Below are 25,834 nucleotides of genomic sequence, written 5' to 3' on the forward strand. Positions count from 1 at the left end.
CCTCCCGCCCAGTCCAGGCTTGTCTCAGCCCCTCTCTGCCCTGGCTCCGGTTCAGCTTCCTCGGAGCTCTGAATACCCAAACCCATGCCTCTTCCCATCTTTGCACCCTTTTGGGCTACAGACCAAGTCAGGAAGGGATCTCCTGGAGCCTGACTATTCTCCTACAGAACAGAATGCATTCTGGAACCCTCCAGATGCTGGCCCCTGCCCCACGGTGTGAGAGTGGGCTGGGGTCCAGGTGGGTGGAATGGGGCACGAAAGGTGTGGTCAGGCAAGGAGGTTGGTTACTCAGTGTGTACACTGTCAGACTCATCTTTGCTTTACAGGGGACTCAGTTTCTTCATTGGTAGCCTTGATTGACAAAGACCCATTATATGGAGAGTAAAGAAATAAAGGCATTGAGCATTTCCTGAGTTCCTGGTGCTTCTGCATATATGATTCAGTTTGCTTCTCACCACAGTGTTGCAAGGAAGGCATTTACTGAGGAAGGAGAGAATGTAGAATTGAAGAGCTTACGAGATGTCCAAGTTTGCAGAATGATTCAAAGAGGCAAGGCCAGAGCTCCCAACCAGGCTTCTTGTTTCTAAAAGCTGCCAGTTAATATAACTCTGAAATATTGAAATACAGCCCCAACCCCAACCCCACCCCACTGCTGTTGTAGGGGAGAAAAGCAGTGTATTTTCCTTACCCATTGCAAGGTTCATGGCTGAGACCCCGTAACAAAAGACAGATTAACAACAGAAAAGTGCTTTTAGAAAAAGCCCAATATAGAAAAAGGTCCCTATTGCCCTTTAGACACTAGTCACCCACTAGACTCAGCTCTGTGGACCTGGGGCCACTTCTTGATCAGCTGCTGATGCAGGAGTGGCACCAGAGGGTGTGCTTTCTGCCTGGGACCCCACACGTGACGGAAAACACCGCCACCTCTTCGTGGAAAGTTTTTGCAGGTTGGGTTCCCTGGGAAGCAGACTCCCAGAGGGTGTTTGTGTGCTAAGGAGGCTGGGTGCCTGGGGAAGGGGAGAGGGAGCAGGCATGGGCAGAGGGAGAATCCAAGCTGCAGGGCAGGCCAGTGGCAGCCCTGGCCCCACGGGGAGCTCTGGAGCTAGCAAGGCCCTTTCACAGTGGACCCGCTTTTGACCCAGGTGGCTCTTGCCAGTCCCCCAGTCTTGCTTAATCATTGACTGTGGGCTGCCCGGGAAAGGACACGGCCTTGAAGGAGATGGCTCTCTGCGGCTGAGTCGATGGCTGAGGGGCCAACAGCTGGGATTGTCTACTGCTAACACTGCCCGCAGCTGCAGAAGCAAGTCCTTCCTTGAAGGGGGATCTGGGTGGTGCATGGCAGTGTCCACCACAGAAGGGGTCCCAGTGCCCCCAGGAGTATAGCTGCTGTCTCCTGGGCTCATCTGTGCTTTGGACGCGCTTGCATTAAAGCGTTTATGGTGTAAAGTGATGGTTATTGGGCCTGCGAGCCATCATCACTAGGACAGAGGCTGTGATGACACGCTCATATGGCTGTCTCTAGCATGGGGCTCAGAAGGGGGTCAGGAGATGCATGTATGGTCTGCTCAGGTGCCCTGCAGCTCTGCAGCGTGTGCCGTGAGCCTGCCTTGTGAAGCCACTGAACTGCCCCTCATATCCCTGGACCCCAGCTCCTTTTTAGGGGCCTGCCCAGTGTAGAGCTGGCCTCTCCCCGCTATGCCTTTGGGGTACCCACATTTTACCTGCCTCTATTTTGGCCCCCAACTCCGCAATTTCAAGGTTATTTTCCTTTCTGGGGCTCTTTGACTGGTGCTTGGATCCCAGGGACCAAGTCCTGGATTCTGGGAGTGATATGGGGAAGGAGAAAAGGGAGTTGCTCGTGGGCACCCATAGTGGTGCCAGCTCATAGAAGGCTGGGGTGGTGGTCTTGGGGCTTGGGCTCGGCCTTCATCAGAGGTTTCACTCTGCAGGGAAGCAGCTGAAGACAAAGAAGCCTTGTTCTGGGGGGACTCAGCAGGGAGGCAAAGGGTCCTTTCACAGCATCTTCATCCCTGCCAGGGAAAGCCGGGGCTGGCTGCCATGTGGAATGCATTTGCTGCTGAAAACCACAGCGAGAGCCATGGCAGTGTGGGTTGGTCAGGGCTGCCTCCTCGAGAGGCACTGGGTCTTTGTGGGGCAGCCATGGAGTACGGGGTGCTGACAGTATCAGCCTGGGTCGGGGGGAGCCCCCAGATTGATCTGCCCCCTGCACCCCAGAGAAGTCCTGGGGTGAGAGTTCTGGGCCTGGCCTACCTGGGCAAGTCTTAAAGCCTCCTCAGCCATCCGTTTCCTCCTCCTGCCCTGCCCACCTGGCTGTCACGGGAGGCTTAGTTATGCGCTTGCCTCAATGTCTTCTGTGGGTCTCTGTTTCCCAGGCTGGTTCCTGATTGGCCTTGACTGTTCTCTTCTCCTCTCTCTTCTGGACTGTGTATCACTCACCTTTGAATCTTCAGGGCCGGAAAGCAGAGGCTACGTCCATGTGGTTCTCCCAGGCTCCTCTCTGTCCCACAAGCTTCCCACACCCATTTCTATCTTTGGGATTTCTTCCACAGATTTTATGCTTCCAGCTTTCTCTCTCTTTCCCATGCCCATCCAAAGTTTGCCCCCAAGCTGTCTCATGAATGCCACCTCCTGTGTGAAATTCACCTTTACGCTCCAGCCGCCTGTACTAGTTAGTGAATGCCAGTAGGGCAGAGCACGTGATTTGCTTTTGTTTCAAGGCATGCTCATTCTTTGGCCCAGGAATCTTAACTCTTCATGGCAAGAATAACATGATAATGAAGATAGTAATAGGTAGCTGAGGATCAGAGAGGTTAAGTAACTTGCCTAAGGTCACACAGCCACAAAGTGGCAGAGCTGAGGCTGGATGGGAGCTGCCTGGCTCTGAAGACTGTATTGACATTTGCTGTGCTTTCTCCCTGGGTCGCTGGTACTCCATTATGGCCTTAATAGAAACCACCCTTCAGGTTGTTCCGGTTGGAGAGTTGGTGTGAAGGCAGATGAGGGCCCTTAAGAGGCAGGCAAAGCGGGGACTTGTGGCCAAACCTCAGTTTCTCATGCCAAGAAGACACTGGTACTGGGACTCTGAGGTCAGACCCACACTTAAAAAATTGTTGCTTACTTCCCTTTAGTTCTGCACCCCAAGAACTTGCTTCATTTCTTGCTCTCAGCCCAGGCGTTCCTCTCGCTGTCTCTAGCAACTTATGCTTCCTGTGAAACCTCATCCAGGTAAGTTTTCACTTCACACTGCAAAGAATAGCGGGGGGTTATTTTTTAGAAAAAACTCCTCAAAGCTGAGCAGTCTTCCACTCCTGGGCAGACAGCGGGAGGCCGCAGGGCAGCAGTGCCTGGAGGAGCTGGAAAACATTCACTCCATGTATAGATTTCCACTCACCCCTGACTACAACCACTTGCGGGGGTGAGTTTCAATATACCCTGGTCATCTGAATCCACTTATGTGTCTGTAATCACAGGGGCCTGGGTGTCTTTGACTCCTTCCTGCTCAGCCTCTCCAGGAATTTGGCACATAGGAATTCTTGGGACTCTCCTACCCTTTTGGAGAGATTCAACGCAAACTGCCTTCACAGAGCCTTCCATTTATTCCTCACTGGGGCAAGGAGGGAAGTGAGGTCTCTCAGCACCTACTATGTGCCAAGCATGTTGCTGGGTGCCTTGAGATCATAAATTACAATTCTTACATTTTCTGCAACAGGTTGGTTTGTCAGAAGCAGATGCTGAGATGGAGTTTGGAGCAGAGATGTTTATTAGGGGTTAACACCAGGGCAGGGATGGGGATAGGGGAGGAAGCAGGATGTGCAGAGAAGTCGTTGAACTGTGACACAAGCTCTACAAAGCTTCAGTCATCCCTGAGTGGAGTGTAGAGCAGGAATTGTCCATCAGTGTCCAATATTGGGCCGGAATGACTTGGGCCTATATACCCCCATCTGGCTTTGTAGCTGGATGCAGGTTGTCCTGGGAAGGCCGTGGGAGTGGCGTCGCTCTGTCGCCAAGCCAGATCCTGAAGGAGCCAACACATGGGGGTTGTCTGCTGACTGCAGCCCCAGAACTGGGGGCTGTAATGGGTCCTGGAAGGGGAATCTAGGAAGTGCATCTTTGTGTCTACAATATATGAGGTAGTCTTCCTATCCTTATTTTACTGATGAGGCTCATAGAGGGTATGACTGCCTGTGGCCACACAGCTGGTAAATAGCAGAGTCTGGATTTGAACCCAGGCCTCCCTGAAGTCAAACCTCATGCCTTTTCTGTGAAACAGAACCATGGGCCTCGGGGAGGAATAAGGAGCATGTAGTAATGTATAACACGTGTTTCTAGAGTTGCTCATCAGTGTTTCTTTTGCAAGTAGGGGGAGAAAATTGTGTTCTAATAAGCAGATGACAGGTAGCAAAGGACAATGTGTTAACCCCAGATGCCTAGGAAAAAGCTTTGTAACTCCAGAGGCATGGAGGAGTTAGGCACTACATTCATCTTTGCAATGTGCCTGCGATTTGCCTGCATGGAGGAAAGGAAAAAGTACGCTAGGGAGCAAGTACAGCCTCAGCAAAGGGATGGAAGTTGGAATTGACAAAGGCTGGACAAGGGAAAGTGGGCAGAAGGGCCTGGTTTGATGGGAGCAGTGCAGCCAAATAAATGAAATGGGACTGGGACTGTGAAATCCAGTTTCATTCTGCTTACCTCCACAAGCTTTTCCGGAGCACCTACTATGTGCCAGGCAGCTGTCAGTCCAGAGGAGCCCTGAGCATGCACACAGTGGGCCAGAGAGTGCTCTTCATCCCCGTGCCGAGAAGGCCTCAATCATTACTCTGTCCTCTAGGCTTTGTAACTGGAGCCAGAAAGTCCAAGCCAGTCGTAGGGATGTACCCCCGCCTGCAGGGGCCACTGCAGAAGAAATGCTGAGGTCAGCCCTGCCTGAATCTAAACCCTGCTGGGATTGGGATGAGTCATGGAGGGGCCCTGCTAGGGATGTAGGAGGAGGGCCACTTAGCTTCTCTACCTGCCGTGGTGAAGGGAAGGCTGCTAATGCCGCCCTTTGTGTCCCTGGGGAGGACTGACTGAGGCTGAAACCAGTCCTCAAACATCCTAGGAGCCCTCAGGGTGAGGCCTGGGGGACCAGTCAACTTGGGGGTGAGGAGGCGGGAGAGTACGTGCTGGGGACAATGCTCCCTCTGGCAGCTTCCAGGTGGTGGGATGTTACACACTTGTAAAACAACAAAAATAAACGAGAAGCAAATGCACATCTTGATTTGGCCTAAGAGCTGCCTGGTAAAAACATTAGAAACCACTCCCCGCCGCCGCCACACTGTTACGGGTTGAATTATATCCCCCTAAAAAGATATGTCGAAGTCTTAAATCCTGGTGCCTGTGAATGTGACCTTCCTTGGAAATAGGGTTGTTGCAGATGTAATTGGTTAAGATGAGGCCATGCTGGAGCAGCGTGGACCCCCTGATCCAATATGACTGGTGTCCTTATGAAAAGGGAACATTTGGGCACAGAGGAAAGATGAGGTGAAGACACAGACACTGGGGAGAAGGCTGTGTGAAGATACAGGCAGAGGCTGGCATGCTGCAGCTGTAAGCCAAAGAATGCCAAGAATTTCTTGCCCCCATCAGAAACTAGGAAGAGACAGGAAGGATTAGCAGGAGCATGGCCCTACCCACATCCTGATCTTGGACTTCTGGTTTCCTGAACTGTGAGACAATAAATGTCGGTTGTTTTAAGCCAGTTTGGGGTACTTTGTTATTGCAGCCACAGGAAGCGAATATACTTGCCATCAATGTCACCCTTACTTAAGGATATTCTAACTCCCAAGGTAAGGATGACAATTTCAGGACACCCTTCGAGTTGAAAGCATTTCACTTAATGAAAAATCTACTCTGGGGACCTGTTTCTTTCCACTCAACTTGGACCAATGAAAATGCCATCTCAGACCAGCCCCCATTCCCACACTGCTGTAGCTGAAGGAAATGGTGGAGGGCATCAGCCACTGTGATCCTCGTGGGTTCTTGCCCTTTCTGGGCCTTCGTGTCCTTGGGGGTTGGACCATGAAATTTCTTCGCCCCCTCTCTTATCTGAGGCAGGGGGATCTGTAGGTGGAAAAGCTGGGTGAGGGCTCAGGTGCCAGTGAAACATTCCTTAGTTACTTCTTGCCCCGGAAAATGCACATCCAGCGCTGTGGGATGTCCACAAATTTGAGAAGGGGAAATTGGCCATATTGAGGGCAGGGTGAATAATGCTTGCATCCATAAGACGCTCAGACGGCACTCAATGAGCACTGGGGAGGCAGAGATGATGATGATCCCCACCTTCCAGGGCCTAGGAGAGAATGACCACTTTGGACTAGGATACAAGAATAGGTTTTGTGATTGAGTGCTAGGATACGCACCTGAAGAGCATCCATACTGGTGGCCCGTGAGTATGCCTGGATCCATGGTACTGTTGCCTGTGCAGTTTTCAGCTTTTAGAGCTACCTTCTCAATGTATCTTCTATGGGACATGTGTTCATTGTGATGTTAATAGAAGTTAGGTGGAAACATGATTTAGTGGTAAATTATACCGGAGAAAGATAGGGTCAACTAGCCATTAACAGATTTCTCTCCTGCAGGACTTCTCAGAGCCTTTAATATGCTAAGATGCATTGTCAGAATGCAGTCTTTCTAAAATTCAATTGACAATGGAATTTTTTTTCTCTTAAATATGACATATCTCCTGGGATTATTTTCTGGAGATTATTCTTTGGAGACCATTCTTCTAGAAACTAGGGTTCTGGCTGGGTGCGGTGGCTCCTGTAATCCCAGCACTTTGGGAGGCTGAGGCGGGCAGATCATGAGGTCAGGAGATCGAGACCATCCTGGCTAACATGGTGAAACCCTGTCTCTACTAAAAATATAAAAAAGTTAGCCTGGCTTTGTGTCATATGCCTGTAGTCCCAGCTACTTGGGAGGCTGAGGCAGGAGAATCGCTTGAACCTGGGAGGCGGAGGTTGCAGTGTGCCGAGATCACGCAGTGCTCTCCAGCTTGGGCGACAGAGCGAGACTCCGTACTTAAGAAAAAAAAAAAAAAAGAAACTGGGGTTCTGAAGTTTTCTAGGCAGTACCTAGTACCCTATGCAACTTCATACTTAACCTTTCTTGCCGAATGCAGAATGATGTCAGAGTTGACGGTGACGATGGTAGGATGAGGTCATGATTATGTTGGTGACACTAGTGATGAGAACATTGGTAATGAGGGTGAGTAGCTTGTTTTAACTTTAGTAATCCCCAAGAAAAAAGAGCTCCCTACTCAGGCGTTCGGTATATCCATGACATTATTAGGCTTTAGAGAGTTAATGACCTGGGCTGGCAGCAAAGAGATGGTGCCTAAAAAGTCAGGAATGTACCACTTAGGGAGGTCTGTAGGCTCAGGACTAATAAAGACCTTAGCAAAATGGGAAACCCACTAGGAGTGTGCACCTTTGTATCCTGCAGCCTCTGTGGACACAAATGCAATAAAAAACATACGATTTTCATCCCCAGGATTCCAGGAATGGTGAGTGGGTGAGTAGTGTTGTGAAGGTTGAAGGTTGGTGGATTCACTCAGAAATGAGGCTGAAACACGTGTGGCTGCTTCTGAGCACGTGTCCTCTCCATTCTCAGCTCAGTCATGCTGGAGAAAGCCAGATGATTTACAATATGGTTAGGCTTTGTGTCCCAACCCAAATCTCATCTTGAATTGTAATCACCATAATCCTCACGTGTCAAGGGAGAGACCAGGTGGAGGTAATTGAATCATGGAAGCAGTTTGCCCCATGCTGTTCCCGCGATAGGGAATGAGTTCTCACGAGATCTGATGGTTTTATAAAGGGCTCTTTACCCCTTTGCTCAGCATAGCTCCTTCCTACTGCCTCGTGAAGAAGATATCTTGCTTCCTCTTCACCTTCCACCACGATTGTGTTTCCTGAGGCCTCCCCATCCATGCTGAACTGTGAGTCAATTAAACCTCTTTCCTTTATAAATTACCCAGTCTTGATCAGTTCACGATAGAGGTATGAAAACAGACTAATACAATTTACTAACCCCCAAAGTGACTCGGAGAATTGTGAAGGCTGCAGTAAAGAAGCTGGTGGAGGTTTTCATGGTGGAGGAATGGTACTGAGGTAGGAGAACAGGGAATTGAGGTGACCAGGGGTTGAGGCATGAGCAAGGGAACAGCAGGTGCAGCCAGTTCGTATAGGCAGGAGAGCAGCAGGTGCAGCCAGTTCATATAGGCAGGAGAGCAGCAGGTGCAGCATATAGGCCACATCCTTGCTCCCATGATAACAAGCTATATCAGCTACTGATTGGTCACAGGCCAATCCTTCATGGGGCGTGGTCAGTTGGAGGCCTTTGGGGAGCACCAAAGGGTGTTGCTGGATTCTTTTTAGCTTAATAAAAACCCTAATTGAAGAGGCTATTGAGCCCGCTCCCACTCTGTGAATTGTCTTCAATAAATCTGTGTTTTTGTTACTCTGTCTTGTTGCTGACAGGGGCTGACAGCAAGGATGATAATGGTGGTGGCAGATTATAGTGAAGGCTAGGACAATGCTCATGGTGACAAGGGTTTGTAATGGGGGTGACAGCATAATGGTGGCAGGTGTGCAATAGGTGATGTGGCAGTGATGGTGATCTCCCAAGTTGAGCTACTGGCAACCACAATGGGGAATCATGGTGAGCACTGGGCACCAATAAGATTCCACAGTGACTCCCTATCTTCACAGGCAGGACAGGCTCTGGGAGGTGAAAATCAGCCTGAGAAGAATGAGACCTTGCCTTAGAAGGCATTTAGTTGTCTTCTGTGTAGAAAGGTAGCCCTTCACTTTCCCCATAAATCAGTCCCATAAACTTTCCACTTTGCAATTTGCAGGTAGTCAGCCCCATAAACCACTCCTGACTGGGAAATGGGGCTTGAACAAATAAATCACACTTATTATTCACGTCAGCAACAATGTCATCATTGCACAGGAGTCCAGACCTGGACTGACTTACCCAGGGGACGTGGGCCGCTCACCTCAATATTGTTCAAGTCAAGCATGCCATGATTCAACACTGAATTTTTAGACAGAGGCCCTTATATCAAAGTGACATAATTTAATAGCACTCTTCACCCTCACTGGAGTGGGCCTCAATGGGGGCGGCAGACATATGGCTTCTTTGGGAAAGGGGGATGATTCTCAGAGGAGGCTCGTGCCCTTTTCCTGTGAGAAGACCACTGTCGGGTCTCCAACCTGTAATTCACCCCAGCGCTGCCACTGACATGGTACTGTGTACACCAGCACAGTCTTGCTCCCCTCCTCCTGCACATGCAGGAAATACAAGCTCCTTCTCTTCAGCACGGCTTAGCCTGGGCCTGTGCCAGGGTGGCCCCTGGTCCCCTGAAGGCAGTGAGACAGGTGATGGCTGCCTTTGGGTAGATTTTTAGCATCTTGTGTAACACATTCTGGCAAGGGCTGCCATTTCGTCATCTCAGGCTTGCTGTTTGTGGGTCCTTGTTCCTTGAGCAGAATGCTTGGTCCGTGTCTTGCCATCGTTTGTATGGATAGAACTTTCACAACTGGCCACAACTTTCTTAGCACAAATCTGAATTCATGGCAGCAGTTTAATTAAAGCCATCTCCCTGTGTTTCTTCATGTTGTTATGCAATGGGGCAAAGTGATACTAGGGTTGCCCTTTTTCTTTTCTGGGAGGATCCCCTCCCCTCCCCTTTCCTCCCTTCCTGGAAAAGTCTGAGTTAGTTAGCAGTGTATTAAAGTAGGCATCGCATTTGTAGATATATCAGATATTTTTTCATGATCTTCAATAATGTCTGGCCCTTTGGAATTCCAATTAGTTGGGGGTGTGGGGGAGAAGGGTCTTGTTAAGATGTCTAGAAATGAAAGTATTAGGAAAAACCTCTGGTTTTGTAAATTAAAAGCTCTGGAATATATTAGAATCAGATATTTTTGGTTTGGAATATAAATGTATAATATATGGAGAATATGTTTTGGGTCACTTTAGGCATAATTTGGGAGGGCAGAGCCTGTGTATGTTTGGGACTACAGCACTAAGGGAATGTCCACAACAGTTTCAATGCCATGAAGAACAGGCGATGTACAAAATACACAACATTTCTAGTGATTGTAATCTGACTTTTGTTTTGAACTATTTTAAAACATAGTATACTGGGAGGTATACCATTACACCCCAAATGATTAACCAGCCTAAGGCAGTTATGCTAATTCTATTCCTCTTGCCAGAGATTGGCTCAATGACAGGCAGGTATAAGCCAATCTGGGTCAATGAAAGTCAAGGAGAGGCTTGCTCAGAGCTTCTGAGTAAGAGAAGCCCGTCCCACCTGCCCTTCTCCCATCACGCTGGATGTCAACACAAAAGCTGTGGTTTGAGGTACTGTTGTCAGTCATGTTGGGGCCATGAGGGGAAACAGCATTAGAATGAACCCTGCACTGCTGCTGACAGAGCAGAGAAATGAACCTGGGTTGAGCGGCTGAATCTACCAATTTTGATCCCTTCCCTACTTCCGGACTTTCTGTTCTGTGAAACAATAAATGTTACAATAGTTTAAGCAAGTCTGGAAGAGGGTTTCTGTTACCTAAAGGGGAACCATCCTGACACAGCTATTTAATAATGGATAAGCATTCGTCATTACTAGCACTATTGTAAATGTTAAGGGGAGATGAACAATAGAACACATAGACAGTCCCGGCTCTTCAGAGTTCTCAGATGTTTATTGGAAAGGTGAGATAACTACACGAAGCACAAATACGGGAGGGCTGGAGAACTCTTGTCATTAAAGGGCCAGATAGTCTTTGTTGTGACTACTCAGCTCACCTGTTATAGCACAAAAGCAGTCATAGACGACGTAAATGCATAAGCATGGGTGTGTTTCAATAAAACTTTATTTAGAAAAACAGATGCTTGGCCAGGGCATGTGGACAATAGTTTGCCAAAGCCTGCTCTAGGAGACATCTATAGGACTATCCTAGAGACATCTAGAAGACAGCTATAGAAAGGAGACATCTATAGAAAGGAGCCATCTATAGGGATTGGAGTCATGGGAGAATTCCTGGAGGATGTGCTGGACAGACAGAATGGAAATGAATTGGCTGCATTTCTACATGTGTGCCTTAAAAGCCTATGCTATTTCACTCTCTGATGTGACTGCAGGGAAAAAAAAAAGCCAGAGTGAGTATCATAATCATACCTGACAGTCTCCCCAGAGGTAAGCTAATTCTACAGAACTTCTTCCCCCATTTCCCAGTGATCAACCATGAAAAGATCAAATATCAGTAGGTCACATGCAGAAAGACTCCCTGCCAAGTCTGCCTCCTACCTGATGGGCCAAAGGTAAGTAGCAGGCAGCCCAAGGGTATATACATCAGGTTCTTTATATTGGAGCATTGAGACCAAAGTGTCCAGGTACACTTGTGAATCTTGCATTAAGTTCTGGATTTTTCAAAAGCCGGAAGGTCTCTTGGGACTTACCTCCAGTGGGCCGTGTCTTGGGGAGCTTGGGCCACAATGGCTGGGAGAGCTGGTTCTTAAGGGTGACCTTGAGGATTTGAATAAGAGGCAGATGAGCACAGGTGGGTTAGAACAATGCTGTCTTACCCCATTTGTGCCACTGTAACAGAATACCACAGACTGCATAACTTAAAAAGAACAGAGTTTATTTCTCACAGTTCTAGAGGCTGGGAAGTCCAAGATCAAGGCTCTGGCATCTGGTGAGGGCTGCTGTCTCAAGATGGCACTATGAATGCATATTCTAGAGTGAAGGAACATGGTTTCCTTATGTGGCGGAACGCAGAAGGGAAAGAGGACCTAGCTCCTTCTGTCAAGCTCTTTTACAAAGGAATTAATCCATTCTGACCTAAACGCCTCTCAACACTGTTGCAGTAGGGATTAAGTTTCCAACACATGAATTTTGGGGGACACATTCTGGCCATAGCAAATGTTATAAGCGGAGGCTTGGATGGGGACCCATCAAAGTGCATGAGGGGAAGTCTGATGGATGATACCCTCACAGGCTATGCTGGTGGCCTGTTCTCCCTTGACATCTTGAGACAAGAGCCTGAAGTTTAATTTGAGGAAGTATCTAGCACAATAATACCCATCTGTATTGACCTACAGGCATAGGGTCTGGGAGCTATTAAACAATGACATTGATATAGTTTACAGGGCTTGGATGAGGAGGGTGACTGCACAAATCTACCTTTCCTAAATATGGAGCAAGAATTATGATGAAAACACTGGTTAGCAGTAACCAGAGGAGAGAGGCAGTGAGTGGGAGGGAAGAGCAAGGCTGAGAGAGGGAGGACCCTTTCACACTTCAAGGAGTGGGGCAGGGTGAGGGTCACATGGAGAGGAGAGCTTCCAGGAGGCCAAGGTTTGCAGGGGAAGGACTAGCATTTCTGAAATGGACAAAATTGCACCCAATGGTGAGAACTGGCAAGCCCCTCACCCCTGCCCCCCTAAAGGCTACCATTTAGGGGCTTAAACATTTCCATTCATGTTTTCTTACTTCCATGTATAAGCACAGGCATACTTTGGAGAGAGAAGAAAAATAAACCAAACTGCTGAGTAATACCCTTTTGAAAAGAAATACATACTTTCAAAAAGGACCGAAACAACTTGTGGAAGCTTTGGAAGGGTGTTTTCTTATTTTTAAAAGCTCAAGGGTTTTGGTGAAATCAGTGTTGTTTTCTCAGGCTCCAAAACAGATTAACATATGGGCAGCTTCAGCTTGTGGCTCAGAGAGACAAAAGAAACCACAAAAATAGCTTTCTAATAATTGTCCCCAAATATGTCTGTCAAGGGCTGGTTAGTGCCAACTCCCCTTTGCTAATCAAAACTCGAGGCGGAGGCGCCAGCTCCCCCCGCTGCCATTTGATGTCCCTCTGGTTACTGTATTTACTCTCCTTCTCACTCCCAATTGCTTTCCGAAGCTTTCATCTGCTCCAGCGCCCTGCTCTGCCCGTCTCGGCCACTACCGCTGGGGTTTAAGGCAAACCTTGCATCTGGTTTCTCTTTGCTTCTTTTCGCCTTTGTTTACTTTCACGAGGAGACAGACGGTTGCTTTATTAACTCTCTGCTTTGTTTTCTTTAGGGTTTTCAGTTGTTTTAATCTCCGCATCAACTATCCCAATCTGCTCCCTCACCTTCCACTCCACTGGGCTCTCTGTGACCTGGCACTTGGGTCTTGTTTCTTGCCAGTTGGGTCTAGTGGTCTTGTTGATTCGTCTTGGCTGCTGCTGCAAACTCGGCTGCGGCCCTCAGCGCTGTGTGGCTTCCAAGTCCTCATTGTGAAGGTCTTTTCTTCTTTGTGTTTCTCCATGCAGGGATATGGGTTGTTTATAAACTTCAGGAGAGCTTACTTTTGAAAGGAGAGAATTGAATTTCCTGGGCTGCATGCTGAGATGTATTATCTGTGGAATTCCTGTTTGAATGACTGGCAGGTTTCTGAGCAGTGGTGCTGTTTCCAGCCTGGTCTGCTCTTCAAGCTGTGTACCCCCCTCTGTGTGTGAGCAGAACCCAAATTGAGCCCAAACCACTTCATCTGTTCACCACCTTTCTCTCTCAAACCTTGTCCTTTAAACCTAATAAAGAAATAACACAAAAGGTCAAAGCATGGAAAAAATAAAAATTCTCTACAGTTCTTCACCAAGTTATTAAAATATTGCAGTTGTGTGATACAGATTAAGAATATTGATTGCTGGCTGGATGCAGTGACTCACATCTGTAATCCCAACATTTTGGGAGGCCAAAGCGGGTGGATCACTTGAGGTCAGGATTTCAAGACCAGCCTGGCCAACATGGTGAAATTTCGTCTCTACTAAAAATACAAAGAGTAGTCGGGCATGTGGCACATGCCTGTAAACCCAGCTACTCAGGAGGCTGAGGCAGGAGAATCACTTGAACCATGGAGGCAGAGGTTGCAGTGAGTCAACATCATGCCACTGCATTCCAACCTGGGTGACAGACATTCTGTCTCAAAACAACAACGAAACATTGATCGCTCTTAATCCTTATTACCAGTCCTCTAAATTTTTGCTACTCAAAGTGTAGTTCCTGGACAGCAGCATCAGCATTTTCTGGGAACTGTTTAGAAATGCACATTTGGGCTGGGCGTGGTGGCTCACATTTGTAATGATAGCACTTTGGGAGGCCAAGGTAAAAGGATTGCTTGAGTCCAGAAGTTTGAGATCAGCTTGGGCAACATAGCAAGACCCTGTCTCTACAAAAAGAAAAGAAAAAAATTAGCTAGGTGTGGTGGTGCACACCTGTAGTCCTAGATACTCAGGAGGCTTAGATGGGAGGATTGCTTGAGCCTGAGAGGTCAAGACTGCAGTGAACCATGATCACACCATTGCACTCCAGCCTGGGCACCAGAGTGAGACTCTGTTTCAGGAAAAAAAAAAAAAAAACAGATTCAGGCCCCACCCCAGATCAACTGATTTAGAACTTGCATTTTATAAAGATCCCCAGGTAATGTGAACATTAAAGTTTGAGAAGTCTTAGTTTCATAACCTTTAAAACCATTTAATGAAGCATTATACCAAGAGAAAATCGGCCAAGTACTTAAACGATCACCTGGTCTAGCATGAAAACTGTGGTCAAAATATCTAGATTGTGCCTCTACTTACAGGTAAGTCATTGAGTTCACTTGGACTCAGTTTTGGGGTGACAAAAGTGCTTACCTCTTCACCTACCAGGGTCGATGTAAGAATTTTTGGTAGTGGTTAAGTGAAACAAATGGGTTAATGCATTCTGTGAAGCACCATAAAATGTTAGCTATTACAGTTTACACACTACTTTATTCTAATTTTGGGGCATTCTAGTTCTTCCTTGCCAGAGCTAGCCAAATGCAGATATTAATTGTGAGAAGATACAGCAGTCATGGTGCATCAGGGACAGCACATGTCAGAAGACCTCATCTGTAAAGGGGGATAACCGTGAAAGGATAATCAATCTTGGGGCCCCCAAATCACTAAGCTAAAGGGAAAAGTCAAGCTAGAAACCGCTTAGGGCAAACCTGCCTCCCATTCTATTCAAAGTCACCTCACTGCTCACTGAGATAAACACATATCTGACCACTTCATTTGGAGAGGGTGACAAACTCAGAAGAATGCAACCATTTGTCTCTTGTCTACCTTTGACCTGGAAGCCCCCTCCCCGCTTGGAGTTGTCCCATCTTCACCTCGAGTTGTTCCACCTTTGCAGACGGAACCAATGCACATCTTACACATATTGACTGATGTCTTCTATCTCTCTAAATGTATAAAACCAAGCTGTGCCCCTACCACCTTGGACACATGTCATCAGGACCGCCTGAGGCTGTGTCACGGGCGCATGTCCTCAACCTTGGCAAAATAAGTTTTCTAAATTAACTGAGACCTGTCTCAGATATTTGGGGTTCACACAACCATAATTCCTATGTTAGGGGACATTTGCCTTGCTGGCCCAGGGCATGGGCACACAACTCAGGCTCAACTAAGCCTACTCTTCCTCCCAGGACTCTGAACCTGAGACACACGATACAGAGACATGAGAACAGTGGAGAATTTGTTTAGCAGCAGCAGTGGTGGCAGTGGCACTGGTGGTGGTTACCGTTTAAAACCAGGTCTTGGCTTCCCCTGTCTCCTGCTCATTTTCTGAACATTCCCTGTAATTCTCTGAGATGCCCAATATCCTCTTAGTAAATTGCTTTTCTGCTGAAACCACCCAGGGTTGGTTTCTCTCACTATCAAGAAGCCTGAGTGGTAACTCCACCCACCTTACCGGCTTGCCCTGAGGAATAAGGAGGCAATGCATGCCAAGCCTTGGCACAGTGGATGGCACCTGGGAATGCCCCATTAGTAGCAGCAAATGTGAACAATGCATCCACTTTTGTTTTAACTTCATAAAGCCTCGTTCTTTCACCATTGAATTACAAGTTGTGACTTCCACTAACTCCTGAGCAGCTGGTCATCTTTACGTTCTCAAGGCGAGGAGCTCAGCCACCTGGATGTGCTTCCTTTGCTCTTGGTCAGAGGCCAGTTGTTGTCCCGGCCCTCTAAGGAGAGCACTAAGATCCATCCCACTCTTTTCTGCCTGCAAAACCAAGGCTGACTGGCCCCCAGACCTCTTCCAGTGCTTCATCCGATTTGCCTATGAGCCAACTACTCCAAAGCTGTTCAGGACTATCTCTCCATTTCTTTCTTAACCTGTCAAGAGATGGGTTACCAGATTCCCTCTATTACCGCTGATAAATTGAAAATAAAACATTTCATCAAGGCCACAATTTCTTGCTTGTGGTCAAAGCTAACAAGAAGGATCCCACCAGGAACCTAGTAGGATAAATTACGCGATTAATGTTATTCCTTGGTTTGCCGATGTTGAAATCTGTTCCCGGTAGCCTTATTTCTCCTGCTTTATATCTTTCCTTCCAGGGCTGTACACTGGTGTTGCCAGTCTTAGGGAGAGTGGAAATACCTTGTCATTATTTCTTTGATTCCAAGACATGTCTCCCTCCAGTAAAAAAAGAGAAAAAGATCACAGTATGGCATTTATTTATTTGCAAAATGGAGGCAAGTGAAAATCTTGCGTTGAAATCTTCTGAGAATTCAGGTTCTCTTTTGAAACGGTGACATCTTGACATTGAGAAACACTGCCTTAGAAACCTCCAAGTTATGTGAGAGCAACAGTTGCTTGGGTTCCTCATTTGATTTCTCTTTGTAAACTCGCAGCTTTATGCGAAGACATTTATTTCATCTCTGACTTACTTGTTCTGAGTTCAACCTGTGCCTTGCTGAAGGAGAGCACAGAGTCAATCTCCTGCACCCTGCCGTTTGCAAAATGGAAAAGTGCTAACACCTCCCGCCTTTTGCTGTTGCTTTGTCTTTCTCCTCTCATTAAAAATTTTAGTTTTAAAAACCTGAGCAACCTGTGCTCTAGAGAATCTCCTATGCATCTGCACCGAGAGACCTATATTTGGCAGCATATTGTTTAAAACAGCAAAAGACAGGAACCTCCAATATCTCTCAATGGGAGAGTGGACAAAACATGTAGGCATGTCATTCATGCAATGGAGTTCTATACAAAAGTGAACATGAATGAGAATACAGCTACCTACAATAACATGGGTAAATGTTAGAGACATCTCCCATGGATGAGGAAAAGCAGCTTGCAGAGGGCTGCGTAGAGCATGATGATGATTATTTTTCTTGGTAAAGCTCAAAAACCAACCCAAGCAAATAGTAAATAATATGTTGCTCAGGGCTAATATGGAGGAGCTTTCCAGGGCTCACCCATATCTGCATTTCTGTGCTCTTCTCCTGGGCACATGGAAGGATCACATTTCTCTCCCCTGGCAGCCAAGTGAGGTCAGGTAGCTCTCCTGGCCAACGGGCTATGACTGTAAGGAGCACGCGTCACCCCTGGGCTGAAGCAGCTCATTGCGGCTGAAGTGATCTTGCGGAATGCCTCATATTTAGGTGATGGCACATTAAGGTCAAAGCAGCCTGGATTGTGGAGTTGCTGCATGAAGGATATGAAAGTCAGCTGGACCTGCAGTAGGTAGGTTTTTTCTTGAGCAAGAAAAAAAATTTTGCTGTTCTGTTAAGCAGTCAAGATTTTAGAGTGTTTTGTTTCCACAGCATGACCTAGTCTGCCCTGGCCAACACAGACACATACATAAAAGTTACCAGAAAGGTGAGAAAGAGAATAATAAACCCACAGTTCAGGTTGTGACTATCCTGGAGGAAGGCAGATGGGTTGGGAATAGGAAAGAGCACACGGGGAGCTGCAAGAGCGAAGGTATGCTCTGATTCTTATTTATTTATTTCTAGACACAGGGTCTCACTATATTGCCCAGGCTGGTCTCAAGCTCCTGGGCTAAAGTAATTCTCCTGCCTTGGCCTCGCAAATTGCTGGTATTATAGATGATGTTCTGATTCTTGAAGTGTTCATTGTGTAATTAAGCCTATATAGTTTATACTTAATGTAAGTGCCAAATATTATGGAAAACAAAAGCTTAAAACACTTTAAAATAGTTTAAAAACCGAACAGCATTAAAGGCAGAGTCTATGTGTCAGGTAAATGGGTGCTCAGTGTAAAATTCTTTCAATTTTGCTGTAGGTTTGGTAATATTCATAATAAAATGTTGGATTAAAAAACCCTGAATGGACCACAGTTACATTAAGAACTTTTTGAAAAAACTTGCCTATAATTCATTAACTCAACACAGCAACTATTTTTGATCTTTTGAGCCCTTATCTCTATAAATACAGAATTTTCATATATGTGCTTACAGTATATATAGTATTTTATGGCTTGTTTTTTTTCACTTAACAGTTTATCATCAACTGTTCTCCAACATTTATGCTTTTTTGGTGAGTGCATTCATGTTTGGGAATTACTTCCATCCCAGGCAAGTGAGGGCATCCCCTTCCAACCTCAGTCATACTCCAAAAGCCAAAGATACTTTTAACTTGGTGTAAGATTCAACAAAGCTCTAACACACACTGTTCCTTCTGAAGTTTTTGTAGGAGATGCTGTGTCTGTCTGCCAACTACTGTTTCCTTGAGATAAAGGGAAGGGAAGCTCTTTAAGACAAACTGGGCAAATAATAGCATTCTCCACGTCATGGTGGCATGCCTGTTATATGTTAGGCCGGGGGTCCCCAACCCCATCCCCCCACCCCCACCATGGCCTGTTAGGAACCAGGCCTCACAGCAGGTGGTACATTACTGCCTGAGCTCCACCTCCTGTGAGATCAGCGGTGGCATTAGAGTCTCACAGGACCGTGAACCTTATTGTGAACTGTGTGTGTGAGGGATCTAGGTTGCACACTCCTTATGAGAATCTAATGCCTGGTGATCTGAGGTAGAACAGTTTCATCCCCAAACCACCCCTCATCTTCCCCAGCAGTGGAAAAATTGTCTTCCACAAAACCAGTCCGTGCTGCCAGAAAGACTGGGGACAGCTCTGTCAAGCAACGCCAGGGTAATCTCCTTGACTTTTCTCCTTCAGTCTCCCTCTTATTACTGTATCTCACCACTGTCTCAAAAAGCAGCCCAGGCTGGGCGTAGTGGCTCACGCCTGTAATCCCAGTATTTTGGGAGGCCAAGGCAGGAGGATCACTTGAGGTCAGGAGTTTGGAGAGTAGCCTAAAGTAACATAGTGAGACCTTATCTCTGTAAAAAAATTTATTTTAATTACCTGGATGTGATGGTGTGTGCCTATAATCCCGGATAGTCAGGAGATTGAGGTGGGAGGATTGCTTCAGCCCAGGGGTTCGAGGCTGCACTGAGCTATGATCAAGCTACTGCACTCTAGTCTGAGTTTTTTTTCCTGGTTATAAAAATTATTCATGGCCAAATACACAGAAATAAAGTCGTCTATCTTTTTATCACCCACAACTAGACTGCTGCTAGTAATTTAGTTTTTTAAAGAAATGTATGCTTTTTAACAGTCTCCTTGCCTGAAGCCAAAGCGTTAAAAACAAGACCATTCTACTCGTTCAATTTCTACCCTGTGCCTGCACATCCAGGGCTCAGATGAATTTAACATTAGTACTGGATGGCCCTTGCTTTTTATCCATGTGGTAGCTGTAACAAGAAGTCTTCCCAGCCATCATTAAGAGAGATGATTTAAAATGTCTTCAAGTATATGAAAGGCTCCTCCTCTCAGAATAGCAAACAGCTGTTCACCATCTCCAGTGAGCCTGGAGCCAAAGAAAGAGACTAAGTGACTGGGGCTCTGGGCAACTCCTGGCCCTAAACAAGGAGAGCAGACAGTTCCTGGAGGGTTCTAGGTGAAACCCATGCCCCATGTCACTTGGACTGTCCATTTAGCTGAGACTGGGTTATTTTGGCTTGAAACTACGGAACAAGTTCCATTCTCTCTGACTTTTCAGGAGAGCTTGCTTGGTGGTTTGCAGTGAGAGGGTCAGGAGTTACCTAGTTCTCTGTAGGTCTTTAAAAGTAGCTCATGGAGTTTTCATCTGAAGGGCTTAAGTATGGTCTTGTTGAAAGGCAGTGGGGTGGGTTTGTGGCCTCTGGGGGTTCTCTCCACACAGATTTGACTTTGCTATTTCTGCCCTCAGTTTCCTTTCCCAGAATTCAGTGCTCCTCTGTTCAGCTTCTGATGGCCACCATCTTGCCTGCCAGTCATCTAGTCCCTGCCATCTCTCCTGGAGGAGGCCTGGGTCTATTACTCCACCAGTTGAAGGAGTATAAAACCTCTGGCTTGGAGCAGTATGGGTGTCTGTTTATTCCATGAACCTTTATGAATACCTCACATGCACTCCACTCAGCACCAGGGATCTTGGGTGGTAGCTGATAGCATAAAAATCACAGACTGGGGAGCCTTGAGGCCATCGTAGCAAACCTCCTGATTTTACAGGTGAAGAAGAAAAGGCTAGAGAGGGCATGCCACTAACCCAAAGTCACAGCAAAAGAGAAATATAAAAAAGATGCTCCTCTAAAGGATTTTACAGTCTCAATGCATATCGTGCACATCTTGGTAGATCATACTACCTACTCATTTGGAGCTGAAAGATTTTAGAAGATTATGAGAAAACTCAGGCTGGAAATGCATGTAAATAGAGACCTAAAGCCACCAAAACCCAAGTTAAAATGACTGTGTTAAGAAGGAATTCCATGTAAGGGAATATAGCAGGTGCTGTTGGTGCCCGTTAATACTCCTTGGTCCTTATTTCAATATGTGCTAAGAGCATTTTGCCACTTTGTACTGAAAGCACTGACAACTGAGGGCCTGAAGGCTCTTTCTTAGCATGCCTGCATAGTGAATTGAAAATTCCCAGTTCATGTCCAGGAGCAGCCCTCAGCCATTGATAGATGGGAGTTGGAGGATAAATACCCCAGCTCCTTTGCCCATAAGGTAGGTAATTCTGAGGTATGGTCTACTTTTTCTCCCAGAATTCCCCTGTAAGGTTGAGCCCCTAGTTGTTACTCAGCTGCCCCCAGTGGTAACCTGTATATTGACACTTCCTTCATTGGCTTCATTTCCTTTGATGTCTCACTTGCTCACTTCCTTGCTAGTGTTTACTGGGGTTGCCTCCCAAATAAATGATGCCTACTTGAATCCTTGCTCCAGGTTAGTCTTTGCAGGAACTCTAACTCAGGAGGTATCACCACCCATTGACCTATTTGAGCATTTGCCCAAGACTGTGCCTTCACAGAGAGATGGTTGTTAGCACACAGGACTCAATGTGAAAACCTACAGAAGATGGTTTGGGTGTCTATTTTGAGCCAAAACAAAAACTGTGCAGGCACCCACACTCTTCCATGTATTTATAACCTCAAGCAGTTGTCCTTGCAAAGGGGCAAGAATAGGTGGGTAAGGAAGCGTTTACTGAGCACCTACTCCATGCCAGGCTGCGCTGCATACTCCATGTGCAGTAGAATCTTATTAAGTTCCTAGATGAGCCTTGTGAAATACTCATTGTTAGCCCTCATTCTACAAATGGGAGAAGTGAGGCTAAGCAAGTTGCTGAACATTGCCAGTAAGTGGTAGAGCCCAGATTTGAATCCAGTGCTGTCTGATGCCAAATCTGGTGCTTTTCTGTGCTTTCATGCTGCACCCTACAGCTTACAAATATGTGCATCAGCCATGACCCTGGACTTGTGATGCCATGCTGCTGGCAGTGGCATTTGTAACCACAGCAGCAGTCCATAAATGTGCTGTCTTCCTTCTCCCAAAACAAGTCCCCATGGCAATGATCTTGCACGTCTCCTTTCACACACACATGCCCCAGGCTGCCCTTTTGTGGCTCATTTTCCTTTTTGTTTCACTTAAACCTTATAGGTCACATGTGCAAATATTCCATAGCAGGAAATGAAGAAGGCTGGAGGCAAGGGGCCCCAAGCGCTCCTCAGGTGGGGGGACCCTAGTCATTAGCAAGCCTTTGGTGCCTCTAAAGATGCCTGTGGTGTGACCGTGTGTGTGCAGTGGGTTAATGTTGGCTGAGCTGGTCAGGGGGTGGGGTCAGTGGAAGAACCCGCAGAGTGCGGCTGAGCCTCAGCCACCCCAGCATTCCCCACATCTCCCCTGCAGCCACATCTGCCTTGTTTTGTGGCAATGTTGGCTTGAGTCTCATTTCTCTTCAAGTTTCTTAAGGGCACTGGCTGAGTCTTCTTCAGTGCTGTGCCACGGAAGAATCCAGAACATTCTATTAGCAACAATAGACATCTGCTGAATGATACAACTATAAATAATGACATCTAATGATGTGGCTATGTTCTAGAACCAAGCTTCATGAGCATGAGCATTTTTAGGAATAAACTTTAGGTTGCTATTACGTTGTTTTGACTATTGTTATGAAAATATTTAACAGAGAAGTATAATAAATACTTTTTAATATAATGAATAGCCTAGTGAATGCCCATATACCCATCACCTAGACTTAGCAAATAGTATTTGCCATATCTGATGTAGCTCCCAGAACCCAGGTTTCTTATCTACTCTGATTACAATAATGATACCATCTTGTGGTACAGGGACATCTTGTCAAGCACATCATGGGGATAGTATACACAGAGGAGCTATGTCTCAGGACCTTCAAAGTTGTCTTCACCCAATCCCTCTATACTTACTGAAGACCTGCTATGTGTCAGGCCTTGTGGAAGGCACCCAGTGACAAAGATGAGGAAGCCATGGTCCCCATCCTTGGGGCATTCACTTCCATTGGAGATTGGGAATAAACTTGTAAATAGGCAATTGTGTTGTGATGTGCCAAGCCCAACATTCCATTTTATAGTCCCATGGACCGAGAACCTGAGAAGGCTGTTGTCTCATCTATAGTGAGCATTACTAGATTCAAGTTGAGGAATCACGGCAGGGACTGCAGCCCTGCGTTCTACCTTTGCTGTTACTTAGCTGCATGGCCCTTAGCAAGTCACTGGCCAGGTCTGGATCACAGTTTTCACATCTGTACGTGAAAAGGTCAGGCTGAAATATTTCAAAGGCCCCCATTCAGATCCAAGTTTCTGGAACGTTTTATGGTGAAGTACTTAACCCGTCTCCCCTCCTAACTCTGCTGTTTTGCCTGTAACCTCCATTCTGAGCCAGAGCCTGCAGGGGTTTCCAACTCTGCCTAGGTTCCATGATGGGTTCTAATTCCACCCCCTTGGAAGCTGTGCCAGGGCTAATTCTCCCAATCAGGAATTCCTTCTGTGGAACTAACCCATGTCTCTATTGCTGCAGTTTCCATTAATTTCCTTTGACCTGTCCTTGGGGGGAAGCTCATGATGACTGATAATTCTAGTTAATCCTTTAACTAGAAAAAGGAAACTAACCACCTAATAGGCCGAATGAGGGAATGACTTGGCACACCATCTGTAAAATGTAAACCTAAAATATTCCGTAGTATTCTCTGGGAGGCCATAGCCATTAACGCCCCAAGAGCCAGCTACTGCAGGTACTTCTCATAGTGGGCACGCTTCTGAGCTGAGCCAGGAGTGGGCACAGGCAGGGCAGCCCGTGCCGTTTCCCCCTCTCTGCATGTTTGTGGCATAACCATCAAACCATTTTACTTGCTAAGGCAGAACATCTCCAGCCCCGTAAAAAGCTTTCTGACACCTCTCTGAGCTGCTGGCTTCCCCACTTTCAGAAGATGCCATGGTTTATTAATTCTCTGCAGAAGCAATAAGAACTGGGTATTGGCTTAATTTGGGGCCAATTTACTGTTATGATAGAAAAATTGGCTCTGTCTCCTCTTATTCATTACAAGGGCCTATAGTTTCCCCTTTAACCCCTCCTGTGCCAGGCTCTCCTCCAATCCACTTCTACTTGTTTGTCTTTGGGATGCTATTTAACCTCTCTGTGCCTCCGTTTCCTCAACTGGAATAATCATAGTACCTATTTCATAGAATTGTTTTGAGTAAATACTGAATTACTGAGTTATTTTAGGGTTTCTCTCTCTACCAGAAACTTCAAATTGACACACTGTTTTAAAAAAATCTGAGAATTTCACTTTCTAAAAATCCAGGTTTTCAGCTTCTCGTGAATGACAGGGAGCCACCCTGACCCTATGTCCACACAACCAGCTGCAGCCGAGTAGAGGAGGCTACTGCTGAAAAGGACATCTCATGTCTGTCCAGGTCCTGGTCCTCCATTCCACTCAGGGGCAGGGCCTTTCTTCATGTCCTGGTTGACCCTGAGGCCCTGAGTCTGTGGTCTGGGTTCCCCTGTTTCCTTAGGCTGAGCCGGCTGTATCCACAAAACTCAATTCTCTTCCACCCCCGAAGCTGCTCAGAAATGTCCTTCCAGCGTTACCTGCACCAATGGTAACAGGCGGCTGTGCTCACTGGGAAAGGAAATCTGAACAAGACAATCAGAACCTCTCCTGAGGCAAATCTACCCTAGTGGGTCGAAGATGGAATTGTAATTTGGAGCCAGGAGAAAAGAAAAAATAAACGGCAGCACGATTCCCATTTTCTCTGAATACTGACACTGTTGAGTGCCAACTGGACAGGCGCCTCACGTGCGTCCCATCTATGCCACACAATTATCCCAGTGAGGTGGGTGTCATGGTTCCCGCTTTATAGATGAGAAAAGTGAGGCTCAGAGAGGTTGAGTAAACTTGTATAACATCACATAAATAGGAAGTGGCAAAGGCAGGCTAACCCCACCCTTGATTGTGAACTGGATTGGGTGAAAGTTCTTGCAGGGTGGGCCGGGGTGAAGGCCGCCCTGGTGGAACTCCTGAGGCAATGAGCGATCCTGCTAATGCCTGTAAATGGTGCTAGCAGTGCAGGAGATTCCTGTCCTGGGGAGAAGAGGGGAAATTCAAGGGAAGCACGTGGGAGTGCTGCTGGTATCTGATGGGTAGAGGCCAGGGACACTGATAAACATCCTACGACGCACAGGACAGCCAACAACATAGAGCACAAGAGGTCAGTGGTCCTGAGGCTGACAAACCTCCTTAAAGCCTTTTTTTTTTTTTTTCCTAGACAGGGTCTTCCTCTATCACCCTGTCTGGAGTGCAGTGACACAATCATGGCTTACTGCAGCCTTGGACTCCTGGGCTCAAGCGCTCCTCTCACCTCAGCCTCCTGAGTAGCTGGGTCTATAGGTGTGAGCCAACGCACCTGGCCATCTCTTTTAATTTTAATAGTCTGATTCTAAGATGGATTTGAGGGGTCACCAGAAGACCCTTTTCTGGTCAGGGCCTGAGGCTTCTCTTCGCTGTCACCAAGGCTCCCACAGAAAGGCGGATGTTGTCTGGAGGATGATTTATGGACGTATCATTTGGCTTAGCATGTGAGAATGCCAGACCTGAAAGGCCATCTAAGCAAATCCCTCAGTTGTACGGATGAAGAAACTGAAGCCTAGAGGAGAAAGTGCCTTGCTAAGATTAACTGACCAGTACCTTATTCCTGAGGGCCAGGAAGTAGATCGCTGGATGCAGTACAGGTTGGGGGCAGGCATCACTTCTGTGTGAATTCAGGGTATGGTGTGCCCTCCGATGGCCCTCAGCTTCTCCATCTCTAATAGGAGGTGGAGGAGGCACAGACCTGGAGAGTTTCTGGGTCAGCTCTAGCACTGGGGACAGTCTAGGGCAGTGGTTCTCAGTATCAAGCAGCGTCAGCACACCCTGGAGGGTTTGTGAGAATCCACGTTGCTGGGCCCCACCCGAGTTCCCAGTCTAGTAGGGCTGCAGTGGGGTCTGAGAATGTGCATTTCTAACAGGTTTCCAGGTGATGCTGCTGCTGGGACCACACTGAGATCCACCGGTCTAGGAGGTGGGGACGAGTAAATTGAGAGATACCTATCACGGGGAAGGAGG

The 25,834-nt window shown here is 46.9% G+C and overlaps 1 long non-coding RNA gene across 1 annotated transcript; it reads right to left on the reverse strand.

The window, feature by feature from the left end:
• Window positions 1-16,580: 16,580 nt before the first annotated feature.
• LOC105544362 lies at window positions 16,581-23,091 on the reverse strand. Its single transcript, XR_001006751.1, has 2 exons — window positions 22,641-23,091; window positions 16,581-16,864 (listed from the first exon to the last, which is right to left on the reverse strand). It is a non-coding gene; the product is annotated as an uncharacterized LOC105544362 (long non-coding RNA).
• Window positions 23,092-25,834: the final 2,743 nt, after the last annotated feature.

Source organism: Mandrillus leucophaeus, unplaced genomic scaffold (assembly GCF_000951045.1).
Source record: "Mandrillus leucophaeus isolate KB7577 unplaced genomic scaffold, Mleu.le_1.0 Scaffold3, whole genome shotgun sequence".
Taxonomy (NCBI): Eukaryota; Metazoa; Chordata; class Mammalia; order Primates; family Cercopithecidae; genus Mandrillus; species Mandrillus leucophaeus.